The 18,047-nt window shown below is 36.8% G+C and overlaps 1 protein-coding gene across 1 annotated transcript in view; it reads right to left on the minus strand.

The window, feature by feature from the left end:
• LOC150095679 (calcium-transporting ATPase sarcoplasmic/endoplasmic reticulum type-like) overlaps window positions 1-17,686 on the minus strand; it is a 382,896-nt gene extending 365,210 nt beyond the window's left edge. Inside the window, 1 exon segment of the mRNA XM_090409696.1 lies at window positions 17,441-17,686. The gene's annotated coding sequence lies outside the window, so the exon portion shown is untranslated.
• Between the last annotated feature and the right edge of the window lie 361 nt (window positions 17,687-18,047).

Raw genomic sequence — 18,047 nt, forward strand, 5'->3', positions numbered from 1 at the left:
TATTATTATTATTATTATTATTATTATTAAGAGAGATCCCCATGGAGTGAGTGAATCATCGAGGGAGGCCACATACTACACCCACCAGCTATCATACTTATTCTTGAATTCATTCATACTGCTTGCATTCACAACATCTAATGGCAATACATTCCAATCACGAACCACCCTATGAGAGAAAATTCTAGCCCTCACCCCCTTCTTAGCGTCATTCACTCTCAGCTTCCAAGGATGCCCTCTTGTCCTTCTCTTCCCTCCATAAAATTAAAAAATTCCATGAAATGAAATCCTGCATGACCCTTTCAGAAGTTTGCAAGTCTCAATCATATGTCTGCAGTCTTACAAATTCTCAACCTGTCTTCATGATCAGTATTCCACAATCCTGATAGTGTTTTTAACAATAGTCCAAGTGAGGCCTTATCAAAGCCATATAAACAGGTAAAATGACATCCTTATCTTTACATGTCAAAGTTTGTTTCAGCATTGCAATTATTTTCTGAGTTGTACTTGCAATCTTTGCTATATGGTCCTTGAACGTCAACTTCTTTCTACTAAAACTCCAAGATCCCTAACCTGATCAGTTTCTTCCCACCAAAATAATACGACATTGGATATCTAATCACGTGAAAGTGCATGATTTTACATTTACTGACATTGAACTGCCATCGCATGCCCACAATTCCAGCCTATTCAAATCATATTGCAAGTATTGCATACCAGCAGCATTCCTGATTACCCTACCTATCTTTGCATCATCAGCAAATAGCTGTATGTCACCTGTCTCCTTCCCGATATCATTAATGTACACATTGAATAACAGTGGACCAAGGACTGATCTTTGTCGTACACCACTAGTGAGATTTAAGGTAACTTAAATCTTGAGACTCACATCCCCGTATACCACTTTTTTGATATCTGTCAGTCATCTACCCTAATATTTTCTAATCCAAACCCATATTTTCCAGTCTTCCATGCTGAATTCTGTCAAAAGCCTTTGCAAAATCCAAAAGTATCATGGTTGTCTAGTTCAATGGTAACATTGTTATAGAATGTGAGCAAGTTGCTAAACATGACTTTCCTTTACTAAACCCGTGCTGTTCATTGTAAAGTAGAGATTCTCTGTCAACTCATTTCTGAATGCAAGTTATAACTAATTTTTCAAAATTTTCACCATCACTCCTGAGACACTGATTGGCCGATAGTTGGATACATCGGTCTTTGCACCCACCTTGTGCAATGGAATTACCATACATTCTTTCCATTGCGGATTCTTCCCTGTTCTGAGACTCAAATTATATAGCTTAGTCAAAGGAATAGCTAGTTCAGCTGAACACTCTTTTAGCACCCGTGGTGATATTGAATAAGAATTCAGTATCAGTCCCCTGTTGCTGAATTCTTATTCAATTTGTGCAAAAGCTCTAATACCTCTTCTTCATACACCTGAGTTTCTTCATCCAGTGAAGAGGCAGAAGTGAACTCAATGTTGCATACACGGTTGATAGCTTTTAGCAAAATGGGCATTCATTAGTTGAACAGCCTCTTCTGCATCTGTCATTCTCACACCATCTGAATTTAGTAGAGTTATTTCATATTAATCCTTTCGTTTACTTGCAGCATATCGATAGAATTCTTGTGGTTTGTTTTTAGCATACAAAGCTAGTTTCTTTCTTTTCATACTTTTATTATAACCCAATTGGTTACCAGAAAACTGTCGTTGAGAGAGCCGTCATAAATGGAACCGTAAATTACCATAAGCTCAGTTTCATGAATTGGGGTTACAATCTCTTGAAAATACCACACAGAAGTATAATAAAATAAACATTTAGCCCATGTGAAAAATGAAAAGAAAAAAAAAACCAATAAGATTTACTAGTTAATTTCTTCTGAACTGAGAGAGTCTTTAACTTCTTTTCTTTTCTCAGTAAATTTCCCTGAAGCATTAAAGGCATTCGTGAAGGTAGCTAAAGCCCTTTATTCATTTTTTTTAAATTGAATCATCAGTTTCTAAGACCAGAGTACAGATAGGATGAGTTTTTTTTTAAAAAAAACTCATCTTCTGCAGCTCCTTGCTCTGCTACTTTGATAAGTTCCTCAATGGTAGGTTCCTTTTCATGCGCATTCAGTAGATTCTATTTTCACTAGACTTCGAGTCAACCGATTTGATATCTCAAATACTGTCACATGCTTTTCTAAAGAATTCCTTCCTTCTTCCTTTCCAGGCTCATAGGCCAAGTGGCCTGTTCCGGACTCAATTCCATCTTTTTAAGGGTCTTCCTCTGCATCGAGTACCTTTTGGGTGGTAATTTAGAACTTGTTTAGGTATTCTGCTTCTATTCATTCTCAGTATGTGTTCTTTCCATTTTTCTCTATAGCAAATCACTGTTTTATTTAGGGAGGTTGTAATTCCAAGTTTTTTTTCTGATTTCGCTGCTTTTCATTTTGTCCATTGTTGTGACTCCTTCAGTTCTGCGCAGAAATTTCATTTCGGATGATTCAATTCTTCTTTCATCTGCTTTTTTTTTATTGTCCATATCTCACTGCCATAAAGTAAGGTTGGTTTAGCTATTGCATTATAGATTCTTATTCGTGTGTGTTTTTGTACATAATTGGGTTTAAAAATTTTATTTATAATGCCTGTTACTTTTAAAATGTTTGATATCTTTGGTTCTATATCAGCTTCATTTTCATGACATTGTGCAACCAAAATTAATTGATTGAAATGAAGTCGAACTGTGCCAATTAATGGGCACAGTTCGACGAGGTAAACGCAACTCGGTTTTTATAGCATTTAAATACTGATTCATTATTATTATTATTATTATTATTATTATTATTATTATTATTATCCATGATCCAAGGATACAGAAGCTGCTGGATCCTTGAACTATCTTCCTAATCGACTGCCGTCATTCATCCAGGCACAGAGAATCACAGCAAAGGTTATGTTTTAAAAAAAGCAAATGTCTACAATATTTTGTGACCTAAAAGTGTTAGTAATTGAGTAGAAAATAAACCGGTCATTAGAACTCATTCATACTAGTGAAAATATTTTATTCTCTTATAGTCATAACAGAGGGAGCCTCCGTAGCTCACTCGGTATATAGATGAAGCTCTTCGGTCGGTAAGACTGAGTTCAATTCTAGTCCATGATGAGAGAAACCGATATCTGGTCTCTTTCAACTAAAGGTGAGTTTGCCGGTCTCATACGGAAGTAAGAGTATTTTCACCCGGAAACTCGGGTTTTTCGTTCCACAGAACAGGCAAACCAGCTGAACACACACCGATATACAGCCACGAATCCTTACGACAATATGTGGAAGAGATAGGGTCCTCACCACATGTCGTAACGCCCGTAGTCAAATAATGGTAAGCAACCTCCTGGATAGGAGATGGCACTTTTGAATGAGATGGAAGTCATAACAGAAACTTTATACCAGTCGTAAACGCGGGGGACAGTAAAGTGATCGGTCGTAAAGCCTGAGTCTACTGCATTCTGTTCGTGGTGTATAAATGTGTTGCAGGTTCCTTTTGGATCATTCTTAAATGTTGTTTCACACTTTTTTAGATTCCGAAAAGAAGAAATAAAAGCTTTATTTGTTTGCAAGTAGCAACTAAAGCTATGATGCTAGTGAGTTCGTCTGTTAACTGTGTGTGTGTCTTCCACCCGATTTGTCTATTTAGACAAGCCAGGCGGAAATAAACCAATTTTTGCCGCACCTGTCGTAAATAATTCGTGATGAGTTTCCTTTCCAAAATGGCATGCGAATTTGATCTTGTAACGAAACTCATTTGAAACTATTTTCCCTTTATAAGTCATTTTGATACAACGAAATTAAAAACCTTGAGGTGATAAAAACCAAATTTTAAATTTATATTCGCAGCGGTAAAGTTCATGATATAATATAACGCAATTATCGTCGTGAATCTTGCATATTTTTATTTGTTTTATGTTCACGTCCGACATAATTCTGATTTTTGTTTCGTTTGTGTTGCTCCATTAAGTTATTTCCGACAAAAAAAACATATGACACCTAAAGCGAATTCTCTCTTAAATCTTAAGAGGGAATTAACCTCAGACGTTAGACTTATTCATTAGTAATCAATCGCTAAATATGTTAAAATTAATGAATATAGCGAATGCTTACAATTTAAACGCAGGATCCACCTTTCAACCAGAGAAAAATTTTATACGAATTTTAGTAAGTTCATCGAAATGAGACAATTTGATCTTACGTTTTACAAATTGAAGCTTACATATAATGATCATTTTATAACAGTTGTCTTGTTCGTTTTTTTATTTGTTTCAGTTAACAAGCGGGAATAGTTTAGGTATCGTGCTGATGTAATTAGAATAGTGATTCTCAAAGTGTAGCCCACAGGCTGATTCAAAACAGGAGTTACTGGGATTATTATGACACCTTTATGGATTCCTAAAACTCATTGCAGGAGACCTACACGAAACTACCCAGTCCACCATCTATATTACTCAATCCAGTCTCCAGCATCCATTTAATATAGACAGTAAAAATTGCTGTCTACAGCCACTTTATAGCACAAATATTGCTAATAAAATTTTCTCTACTATTATTTATAATGTATCCCAATGTCTGCAGGTTTTCTGGAAATTTTTGCTTGTACTTGTAGATTCAGTTTTACATCTCCATGGAGTCAAAAACTATCGAGGAAGGTCAAATTTTCTGTTGACCACAATGTGTGTTATCTGATCTTTCTGACCGTAGGTATTGCCCACAAAGTACTCCTGATGAGATTTTTACAAGGTAGTTCACCATTGCTTTCCCCAACCCCCTAATTTTATCCGGGCTCAGGACCGGCATATGGCTGGGATGTATTTATGACTGTAATCTATGCGTGTTCACGGGGACGGTTTGCCTCTCCTGGGGGGCGAAAAACCCGAGTTTCCGGGTGAAAAAAACCCTACCTCCGTATAAGACCAGCTAACTCACCTTTAGTCGAAAGAGACCAGATAAAGGTTCCTCACGTCACTGATGGGAATTTCCCCCAGGTCTTTCCGACCAAAGGACTTCGTCTATATTGACTGAGCTACGGAGGCTCGTGTGTTATAAATGAATTAATTTAGAGTTGGTGCACTATTCATTCTGGCAATACATTTCACTCACTCACTACTCTCCACGCAAAACAATCAGTTTAAATAAGGAAGTGACATTTTTCCACTTTTTTTTTTCTCACACAACCGACAAATTTCAAGGTTGATCCCTCGTTGTCTATTTACGCAATAATTTTTCTGTACTCGACAAGCTCCTTTCAATAATTTCTATTCTTAATCGTTCGTTTTCTATCTGCCTGGCTCTGCAGAACACATTCCCTCAATCTATTCTCGTACCCAACATACCCTCGTACCCAATAGCATTCGAATCCAGGTCTCTTCACACAATGGCAGCAATTTTGCGGAGTGCCCTTTGCCAATTTTGCAATGTGTCGCCTGAACTTCTACTTACTATCTAATACTACTGGTCCATTGTCTCATCCACCTCCTGAAGCCAAACTCCACCAACACAATACAGTTCATCCCACCTATTCGGACCAAAGTACATGAATAAATTTTAGCAACGTTGAACTGGTATTCCATTTATCTGCCTGCCAACCTACTTAAATCCTATCGTAACAGAAGTACAGAGCACAGATATTACACTTCTCAATTTAGCATAATCGGCAAATAACTGTATTTCCTTTTTAAACCTTGAACTTATCAATAAATAAATTGAATAGCGATTCCAAAACGGAACCCTGTGATATACTGCTTGTCACTTTTTTTTTTTTTTAAATTGGTCATCAATACACATCTCGCTAGCTATAAGCCTCGTATCCAGGCTAACAATTGGCTATCCATTCTAGTCCTATAATATTTTGTCATGAGGTATTCTATCGAACGTCTTTGTAAATTCTAAATAATTATAATAATAATAAAACTGTATAAGCATCTCCTCTGCATAATACAATAGTCGCCCTTTTATATAACTAGGTTACTGAAACAAGACGTCCCGTCTAGAAACATTCCTGTTCGCATCAATCCAATTTCGTATTTTATCTCTAATCGCCTGCACTACCACTTCTGTAAACAAACTGACTGTCAGCAATGACACAGACGCTTCTTTGTGTACTGGAACTATTTTTCCTTCCTTCCACTCTTCTGGGACCAGTCCTGTTGCCAGACTTGTTGAACAACAGCAAAGGGTATTACTGTCAGTTCCTTTGCACTTAATATATGTGGCTATGCCCATCTATTCCTGTAGCCTATTAACATCATGCTTCCTTAAATTCCAAATACTTCAATTTCACAAACAGCCAGTTTCTGCTTCGTTCAACTGTATTCAGTGTACTCCTCCCAATTCCTCAATTTGTTACTAATACGGTACATTATAAATAGCTCCCAAAAGCGCTTAATTTAGTGACAGAATAATTCTCATATGACCTTGCTAAGGCTTGTTTGCCGTGTTTGAGAATGCTCAATGTAGCAATGCGTCCATTTGGGCACATTTATCTGTTTTCTCAACTGTACTTCGGCATTTATGCAAATTTAATACCTTTACTGCTCCACATGGGGCATTTCTCAGTTTAAAAAAAAGTCAGAATTTTTTTCCCCGCCAGAAAGAAAAGGGGATGGAGTAATTTGGTTGGTCCTGGAAACTACTGAAATGGAAGCAATCGGGTAAGTGTTTATGACGTTGCTGAGGATTATGTAGTGGTTTTGGAATTTATGCAGTTACGAAGTGTTAGCATAGGCGAACATTTACTTTGTAACACTTTAATTCTTCGAAGTGAGCCGACTTCAAAGAAGCAGACTTTCCATATCGTTTCAGAGTGAGATTTAAAGCGAGATAATTTAGAAATCCTCGTATTAACCATGGTGCTAACACTGTCATGTCCTTATTGTGTTACTCGAGTTCTTCTGCGAGAAACAGTACAAAACATATTGTGCTTTATGCTGTAAATGCGTTTACTGTCTTTACTTTTCCTCGAAATCTTCCTTTGTACTATTTATTTTTACGACTGTGAATGGAAACAACCGGTTTATGCGAGATACCATCGTGGTCCTTAACATGCAGACTATAATAGCGGCGTTTCAGTACTAACTATTCCAACTTACAATGCGTTCGATCCTGTCACAGATTCTATAACAACGACCTCATTGAGTTACACTTCTGTTAGCCTAAAACAAACAGTTACGGATACAACGGCACAAGCATCAACACTGGACACTTGAGTGAAAAAAAAGAAAAGTTCCATACCAATTTATTTATGTCTTTGAAGTTTTTAGCAATACCTACAAATCCATAGTAGGCACTGCTGAAAGTTTGGCCTACAAACTCTTGCTTCGGATAATTTGCAGAGGAAGCATACAGTGAAAGCGACATGAATGAGTTCAGGCATTATGAAGGAGGCAACACAAATTGGGGTTATACGGTAATGCAACGACGTTTAGGTTCCCTGATTCCAGTGGAATGAGAGAGAGAGATCCGAATGCAACAGCCTTCCTGACATATAGATTGAGCACAACGCTTCGTGCTCACCGTTTATCGATCTCATAACGGTTACTTCCAAAAGGAGAGGTACATGTCTTCGGGAATGGTTCCAGTAGCACGTAGATGACTTCAGATACTTCATGGGCCTGCTCAGTCCCAGGATCAAGACAACTGAGCATCTCCTGAATGAGGTGAATTTAACTGCTCAGGAGAGAAGTCGACGCAAATCTAATCCGAGATGATTATGGAATGCGATCTAGTCAAGATGCCAAGTCATTAGGTATGCTTGACTACCTCATGAACTAACTGCTGTGTATAATGGATTCAAGGTTTTTTTTGGGGGAAAGTTTTAAGGTGAGCGCCATGCTTGTTTGTTCCTCATACTATGGTGTCCGCTGACTTTTTCCAAGCAATGTCAAGACTCTCTTCTAATCATATGAGGTTATAACTTTTCAAAAATGACTATGGAGGAGAAGAGAAAATAAAATTCAATTTAATTCAATGCTTAATTCAATTACAAGGCACCAATGTACCTAGATATTCTGCAACCTTTCATATGGAATTGATATACATTGGTTGGAAAGAGGGCATAGTGTGAGGAACAAACAGCTATGCGCTCACCGTAATAAAATATAGGACCTCCTTTCGCTGCGATCACTGTAACAATCCTACGGGGATAATTTCCACAAGCGTACGATAGTGATCAATGGAATTTTGAACCATTCTTCCTTTAGAATGGTTATTTAATCTCACCCGACGCCCCAGTTCATCACGCAGATGTTCAATATGGTTGAGATCAGGGCTCTGTGAGGCCAATCAGTGGTGACGTTCATATCTACAAATCACGCAGTTACAGCAGTAGCTTTATGATATTGTGCATTGTCTTGCTGAAAGAGATAATTGTTGGTTCCTTAGAAATGGCACAAAGTAGGAAGCATTGCATTGTCCAGAATGTTCAGATACCTCTTGGAGTTTATTGTTCATGGCAACACAAAGAGGTCCGAGGAAACCAGGAAAAGCAGGATCATACCATTAAACCGCCACCCCCGAATTTCATAAATGGGTTTACACACTCTGGTAAGAGACGTTCAGAGGGCAACTGCCACACTGCCACGCAAGTCCATCTGCTCGGTAGAGAGTGTAGCGTGACTCGTCGCTCCCAAACACAGCTTTCCAAGCTTCCACATCCCTGTACACGTCCTTTGCACCACTGAAGACGATGATGCACGTTGGTTCAGGTAATGTGGGGACTTGCATATTGCTGTCCTGCCATGGAAAGTCATGTTGTAGTCCTCGGTTCTGAATGATTTTATGAAGATTCGAACGTGGTCCAATCGATGGTTGGAACTTGGCATTTAACGTGTCGGCCGACGATTGGCAGTTTTTACATATTATCCTTCGTAGCACCCTACGGTTACGTTCGGTGAGTGTGATTTGTCGTCCAATGCGGGTTGTACTTGCAGATGACTCTCTGCATTTCTATCTTATTAATGGTATCACTGATTATTGACCTGGAATGGCCCAATTTGTCAACAATTTGCCGAATAGATAGGCCTGCAACATGGCATCCTATCACAACTCCTCTTTCAAACTCCGTCAGTTCCCTTCTCGCAGCCATTTCACCCGGACAGAGTTGCATCGACAATCATATTCCTCCAATTTATACCAACTATAAACACGTTACTCGTTACATGGCACAACTGCACCTCGCACATGGGGGGGGGGGGAGGAAGGTCCGTTGACTTCATTCCAAGAAGTGTATAAAATAAATCGAGCATTAAATTCATTAAATTACATCCATTTCTCTAGAAATTCATACGTGTTTGGTTATTTTCTATGAAACAAATGGACTAATTAGAAGATAAATTAAATTAAACGAAATAAAAAAAAATTAAATGATTTGAAGAACAGACCACAACACGATCATTTGGGTTATCGACCAACGATGATAACACGAGCTTCCAACAAAGACAGCTGTGAAAAATGTGAATTAAATCAGTGAACGGCTCGAATCTGCTTATGATAACAAAGATACTTATTTTACAGTATAAAATAAGTATCTTTATTATAATAAGCTGGTGGTTGCATCCGCTGTGGGAAGGAAAATGAAAGGTGGCGAAGATAGCAAACTAGATTTCTTCGGAGAGCAACAAAATGTCTCTGTAACCAACTTCATTTCATTCAAATGCAAAGGCAGTTTCAGCGAAATATCCTGATATTAAAAAATTGCATCGACCAGATCAATTACGGAAACAGCGGTAATCCTGAAATATGAAAGTGTGTGGGTTCCAAATAGACCGGAAGCCTGTGGAGCAACACTGTCTCGTTTTGCAAATTAAACGAAATTTATCCAAAATGTTGGATCTTGAAGTTGAAAATGGACTTCCCGCATTCTCAGCTAATCTCAAAGAACTATTTCCACATACCCGATTTTGCATTAATTTTTTTCTCCTCATAAGGATTTAAATATCAATTACAGTATCAACAATAAAGAACAATTCGCCAGGAACATTATGTTAAAGCCAAATTCTTTCATTCTTTTTTTTTTCCCCACTATATATTCTTCATTTTTTTTCAGTTCTTTCCAACGCGATATATTCCAAATATACAGACAAAAAAAAAAAAAAAAACCTTGACAAGTTGAGCAAAATTAAGCACAGTAGTCTTATTTCCAGTATTTGGAAACTGTCAATTATGCCAGAAATGGCATTTATTCCAGTCCAATATCTACCAGCTCATTTATTTATTTATTATTTTAGCAAATGGGTTCGTTTTATCAATAACAATGCGAAAAATAACGAAAACCAAAATTAACGAAAGAAATACACAATGCAACTAGAATTCCATGGAAATTACTGCTAGCATTCTGTTTAAAACTGTAGTTTTTATTATTATTATTATTATTATTATTACGTGACACCTCCAAGGATTCCATCGCGGTAGGACGCTCCACTCCACTCCACACATCTCACCGTCTCCCCTACTACTTAATTCTCCTACTACATTTACAGTAGTTCTCCCATATCAGCGGTTTCGCTTCCTGTGGTCAACCCCGGTCCGAAAATATTAAATGGAAAATTTCATAAGTTTTAAATTGACCGCAGTTCTGAGTATCATTATTAAATCTCGCGCCATCCAGGGACGTGAATCATCCCTTTGTACGCTATCCGTCCTTTTGTCTTGGTTATGAGATCGACTGTCGTGGTATCGCACTGCTTGTGTTCAAGTAACCCTTATTTTACTTAATAATGGCCCCAAAGTGCAAGGGTAGTGATGCTGGCAATTCGGATACGCCAAAAAGAAGCCGTAAAGTGCTTCCTATAAGAGATTGTGAAAAAGGAAAAAGAAATTCGCGTTATGTTTTGTTGTAGCACTCCAAACTGCAAAAGTTACGGCCACAGTGCATGATAAGTGTGCTTAGTTAAGATGGAAAACGCATTAAATTTGAGATGAAAAAAAGAACAGAAAACGTGTTCTGATTGACACAACGTGTTGCGCCAGAAAGCATTGAGCTTATACGAAGACTTCAGCAAGGGATCCCCTGAAACGAGTGACACCAAGCCATTTACTACAAGTAAGGGATGGCTACACAGATTCAGGAATATGTTTGGACTGAAAAATATAAAAAGTCCCTTGACCAGGGCATCGATCGGTTTACCAAGGCCACATACACTCGCCTGCTATTTGATCGGATTCGATCAGCAATTGATGCAAATTCTAATCTGGATATAATGCAGTGCTTGAAATCATTCACTATTGCTGATCGAATGCGATCAAATTTATTCACTCCATAAATTCTTCCAGCAGCATTTTCATTTATCAAAGCCGCAATGGATGAATTAAAACTAGAAAATGTAAATGCTGCTGAAAGAACTTCTGGAGTGAATGATTTTAAAGATCGATGATCTTTAAAATCATTCACTCCATAACTTTCCGAGATCGATGAAGATGTTAGGAAAATCATTCACCCAGCAAGACAAGTTAGTGGAGAAGGATTTACCGACATGCTTGATTAAGAAACAGAAGAACATATTGAAGGTTGAGAAGTGTTAACAAATGAGGAATTGGAAGAACTTGTTGAATCATCTACAGAGGAAGATGATGAAGAAGAAACTGAAGCAGAACCAGCAATGTGAACATTACCGAAATTTGTAAAAGTGTTTCGAATTGCACAGATATTAAAGGGCAAAATTATGAAATACAATCTTCGGATGGAACGCAACATTAAAGTCACTCGTATGATCACTGAAGGATTACAACCTCTGCAGCAACACTTTGATGAGTTAAAAAAAAAGATACAACTTCCGATTACAATGTTCTTCCAAAAGGTTTCGTCAAAAAACCTTCAACTATCAAGGATCTCCAACCATCGATATCATCATGGCTCGATGATCCTCCTTCTGACGTATCATAAGGAGGATCAATAGTAGTCTATTATACTTTATCATAGGTGTATACACACCTATGATAAAGGTATGTATAGGAAAAAACGAAGTATATATAGGGTTCGGTTTCAGGCATCCACTGTAAGTCTTGGAACCTATCCCCGTGGATAACGGACGGGGGGGGGGGGAACTAGCGTATCACTAATGAAATCAATAACTTTTGGTCTGCAAAATCCTCGAAATCGTCTAAAACACAACTTTATGTCGAAGCACTTTCTGATGACATAATTGCCATTTATTTTTTACATTTTATTCTCTGAAAAGGAGTTCAAACGGAAACGTTTTCTTGATTTAATTCTCTGAACATTACATTACACGGTAGGAGATGTCTATACAGTACGAGTCCATCAAGCAGCACATCAAACATGGACAATGGAAGTTACGAGTAGTGTTAAAAAAGAAAAGTGATTCCACATTTCTCATAATGAATAGGTAGAGAAAAAATACGATTCTTTCCCACTTGCAAAAAGGAACTTCCCTTATTCACTTACGTTCTGGTACTTTTGTTCTTTCCAATATTTCTGACGTAATTTTTACCAGCAGATGAAAATCAAATTTATTTATAAAACAAAAACATTAAAGTATAAACTTATTAAAAAAAACATGATATTATAGTACAAAGTCGGTGATATGTGATCCTTGGGTAATACTAGTCTTAAAGTACATTTCTCACCTGAATATTCTAAATTTGTTCCATAAATTTACGTGAGCATGAGGTGAGATGTTTCTATTTTTCTAGCGAAAATCTGGTCCGTATATTAAAAAAAAAATAATAATAAAGTATCAAAATACGCTGTTCATTACAGCAAAAAATTTGTAATGAGGAAGTTCGTGCTTAGTGTTATGAGTGTGTATTAAAAATACAAGAAAATAAAAGTCGCAATATAAATTCCTTGAATTTTTTTAATAAAAACTCGAAATTAGTATTTAAGCTTGCATGTAAGTTTGCTTACCTAGAACTAGTCAGAGGTATATTGTCGAATACAAAATACAAACAATGTGCCCAATCACATGTCAGCATACGGCTATATAAGAATTAGATGCCAATTTAAGTTAAATCTGTGTAAGAACACCGTAACTCCGGCCTTTTAATTCAGTAGAAGCAAACACGGTTATAAGTATATATAAAATATATATAAACATCCTAATATAACAATTATTGTAATCTCAAATATAAATAAAATCAACTAAACATTTACTTATTATTTTTATATGCATATGCCATAATTTATGTTGTCTATAAATTAGAATAAAATAAAGCAAGCATTTAATATGCTTAATTATTTTGATATCACGATTTGGGTGGGGTTCACTTGTGTCTTAATCCGAACTTGCTTATTAAGTGACTGCAATAAAGTGTGTAGAATACAATCACACGGAAATACTTAGGAGGCCCGGTGTCATACCACCATATTTCAATGAATAAAACATAGAAGACGCACTTTACACTGGAAAGTGGGGGAAATACAGTTCCAGAAACTGAATTGATCTTAGTAAAAGAAAAAGTAGCAGTAAGCAATATTGATTGTCAAGTATCGTCATAAAAAAAGTAATAAGAATAAAAGAACTCCGTTTTTACAGTTAAATTTTTGAGATTTTTTTAAAATATAGCGTCTATGCTAACTGCTCCACTTGAGGATGGCTGAAACAGGTCCCGCACACAAGTGTGGCTGAAAGTCTGATTGTATTGCAACTTATAGAAAGATTCTGCCAATAGATTTGATACTTCTGATAAGGGAAAGAAAGTATGAACGTCATCAACAGTTTCGAGGAGCATGTTTAACTTACAATGCGGAACACGTATCGTCATTTGGTCAAAAGTTTAATGCAACTTTTCCAACAAACAGCGATCACTAGCAAAAGATCTGCTGATTCATTAGGTTATCGAATCATAGCGTCCTCTAAATAAAATATCCAGTTATTTCGTTCACAAGAAGCAGTACCACAAAAGCTAAATTCATTATTCATCCAGTCTTTTAAACGAACCGTAAAAATTTGGCCAGCAGCAGTACAGAATTTCACACCCAGAACTGATAACCGAGACGAGTTAACCTAACTTTAAAGTTATCAACTGCCCAACAGAAAACTAAAGTAATTTTGATCCGCTCAGGATAAAATAATTTTATCCTCTGATTCATATTTTATGAAAAATATTTACTACAAACTGGTTAGCGAAATACACTAGAGCTGAAAACATTAACCAATAAGCATGACGAATTCGAATTCCTTTTAAAACAATTTTGCAAGGGCAGTCGCACACAACACCACTTGGACAACAGACAAAAGTATCACTGAAAATAATGCCGATAATTCTCCAGTTGAAAAGCTCTGATAAAGGTTCTTCGTGGGATTTGAACCCATATCTAACCAAAGAGCTTCGCCTATACTGACTAAGATACGGAAGCTCTATAGCTTGTGCCGACTTACAGTATTAATCTGATATAGGATTCACCTTTTGTAGATGGAACTGTTGAAACTGTCTTAACCACCTTACCGGACATTATGAATCAAATATGCAATCTCATACGCTTCGTATCCATCATATATTTCAATGTAATATCAATGGTATTACAATTTTAATATGCACTTCACATCCATGGTAACTTGGACGTATATATACGTCCTGGCCGGTAGCATGTTAAGAAGCAAGATAGTAAACGCTACTTATGAAAATTTGTATGCTATTAAAATTAAAAATAATAAAAAAAAAGTTGTTGCAGCATAACCGCTATATTTGTTTGTTAAGTTCCTCGTTCCGTGTTTGTAGTAAAGATTTTGGACTAAGAATACGAAAAAAAAATCCTTGTGATGGTATTTATACTGTGGCTTTCACTGTTACGTAACACTACAAAGTTTAATGCGCTGCGGCCTGTCGCAAATAGAAACACCGTTCTTGCTTCTTATAAAAAGAGGGAGTCACTGGTCAAATGGTTACAATATTGAATTCGGCCAAAGCCAACCAACTTTAATCTACCAAAAGGTGCTACGAGTTGCTGTAACCGAAACCCGGCTAGAGAAACCTAGTTCTTTCTCTGTTCATGACGCAGAGAATAACTTAGTTCAGTAAAAGCAAAAGAGTTCTGTGCATTATTAAGTGGTGTGGGCCGTAATAGGGTAGAGTAACTTAAAGAGATGTGGTAATTATCTGAAGAAACTGCATAAGATTACAGGTAAACGAATTGTTTGTGTGGAGACAAGTTTATGAATGAAGCTCAGTGAGATGACAGTAGATCACAGCGATCGCTGTTCTTAGCCTATACACATTATATACCTCTCTCTCTCTCTCTCTCTCTCTCTCTCTCTCTCTCTCACACACACACACACACACACACACACACACACACACACACACACACACACACACACACACACACACACACACACACACACACACACACACACACACACACACACACACACACACACACACACACACACACACACACACAGAGAGAGAGAGAGAGAGAGAAGAAGAAGAAGAAGAAAAAGAAAAATGGAGTGCACTGTATATGATTAAGGCTGGTTTAGGCACTTCTTAATGAATTTGGCTTCCTTGGAAGTCCCCATTATTTTCTTTGGTGTCTTTATTAGATAACGATTGCATTTCCAACTTATGCAAAATGTGGAAACAATCACGAAGTTCGTTACTTAGGATTAGTTGGTTTTAGTTTGGTTGTCAGATTACTTCAAAGCAAAGGCTGTGAGGAAGATGTATTCTCTGGCTGTCTTGCATGCATGTATGTATGATTAAAATCCAGCAGAGATTCCAGCAGGACAAATATTGCTACCACCCTATGAAACTTAACTCACCTTCAACTGAAATGTCGTTAAATGCTCCACTCCTAATGCAACATTAATACAAAAAACAGCTGTTTTTCCAACAACAACAGAGCATCACTCATGAGGCCAGCCTAGGGTACTCTGTTACCATCATCATGGAAAAATAATGATACTCCAAATTACGTGGTTAAGAATGTGAATGTTGATAATCTTGACATCTTTTGATATTTCCATCTGTTTGCACAGTTCGTTCATATACATTTCTCAGTATTCACATTCCGCACGAAACGAAGCTGATGGACTATGAAAAAGATTACATAACCAAACTAATGGTATATTCTGAATGAAGGTTTAATAAGACCAAAGCAAAAAAATTAAAAAAAAAATATGAGTTGTAATAATTTTACAAGATTAGTTCAGTCAAGATCGCTCGAGTTTATTTATGATCTAAATTTTTAATGCAGAACAGTGACTTGAATTATCATATTTTCAAGCTAGATAAAATCTAGAAAGTCAAATGAATCCCATTATAGGATATATACATATCTGAGCAAGAGAGAAGTGAATATCTTTCTAAGAACCGGAAAATAAGCTTAAAGAATATGAGTCCAAATACATTCAAGAACAACAAAAGATATCGCATAATAAACTGGTAAATCGAGTGTGTGTGTGTGTGTGTGTGTGTGTGTGTGTGTGTGTGTGTGTGTGTGTGTGTGTGTGTGTGTGTGTGTGTGTGTGTGTGTGTGTGTGTGTGTGTGTGTGTGTGTGTGTGTGTGTGTGTGTGTGTGTGTGTGTGTGTGTGTGTGTGTGTGTGTGTGTGTGTGTGTGTGTGTTCCATCGAGTCGTTTTCAACTCCTGGCGACTCCATGAAAATGCACTCTCCATTCAAATCTGTCCCTAACCATGTCTTTCAGAACCTCCAAGCGCACTCCAGTTGCTTCTTTAACTCCATCCACCCATCTAATTTTTGGTCTTCCTCTTCTCCTGCTTCCATCAACTTTAGCAAGCATCATCATCTTTTCCAGACTGTCATTTGCTCGCATAATATGTCCGAAGTATGACAATTTTTGCTTGATGATCAAAGCTTCGAGGGAGCAGGCTGGCTTTATTCTGTCTATCACTGATTTATTGGTTTGCTTTGCAGTCCATGGTATTCTTAGTAAGCGTCTCCAAACTCATAATTCAAATGCATCTATCTTCCTTCTTTCACTCTTTCTCAGGGTCCAACTTTCACATCCATGCAGTACCCAGGGAATACCATTGCTTTCACGATTCTGATTTTTGGTAAATCGAGTAGCGGACATTAAAATTATTATGAATGAACAATGTATACTTAGTGGAGATCAACGCACAGATAAGCACACACACAAATTCCTTTTTAGATTAAGAAGAAAAATAATGAATGGTACAGCTCTTGAATGTTCAATAAACCGTAACACATAAAGACAAGAACCATGCAACTAAGTTAAACGTAGAGTTTCCGATCCCAACAATTTTCAAGAAATCTAAAGTTCGATAGTAAACAAAAATCACTAAGTTATGTTATGCACAGTTTTACACAAACAAAATAATGTTACCTCTGCTAATCAGTCAGGTTTTTCTATCCAAGAAATTTTCAGGGAGGAAAATAGTTACACATTGCTTAATAATTACTTGTAGAAATTATTTAAGCATTAACAATTAAAGTAAATTATCAGATTAGTGCTAATTTACCTGAAAAACTGTTATCTCAGTTGTAAACCAAAAAAACGCACGATATTTTCCCGATGTTTTTTTCAGAATGTAATAAATCAAGAATGTACCCCGCACTTCACCTTTATATAATTCGAACACTTTCGGAAGTATTCGCAACACTTAACAGTAAATCGAAATACTCCTTCACGGGTTGGGAATAAAAAAAATTAAGCACATTCACCAGCACAGACTTCTACTAACTTCACTACATATACCGGCTTCGTTTGAGTCTGAACTTGCGGTACGATATATGGGCGACTGCTACGCCATCTACATGACCATGGGAAAGAAATACCAAAAGAAAGCATTGGAAGAAAAATTTGCTTGAACACAAAACATTATATACAGTTTAGAAGAGAAAATAAATTGCGAATATATCTTATTTTTAAAGCAATGTTTTACTCATTTTGAATAATGTTGCTGAATTTTTTTATTATTATTATTATAATAAAAATCTCGTAATTCATAGATATACATTGACTTTGATAGGCATTTTGGGAATAATAATTAATTAACCATTTCTAGTCTGAATGAAAATAATTGCAATTAATATTGAAAATCTAAGTTTTGTAAGGGAAATGGGTTA

Source organism: Typopeltis vanoorti, chromosome 20 (genome assembly GCF_054136105.1).
Source record: "Typopeltis vanoorti isolate ZY-2024b chromosome 20, IOZ_Tvanoo_1.0, whole genome shotgun sequence".
NCBI classification, from domain to species: domain Eukaryota; kingdom Metazoa; phylum Arthropoda; class Arachnida; order Uropygi; family Thelyphonidae; genus Typopeltis; species Typopeltis vanoorti.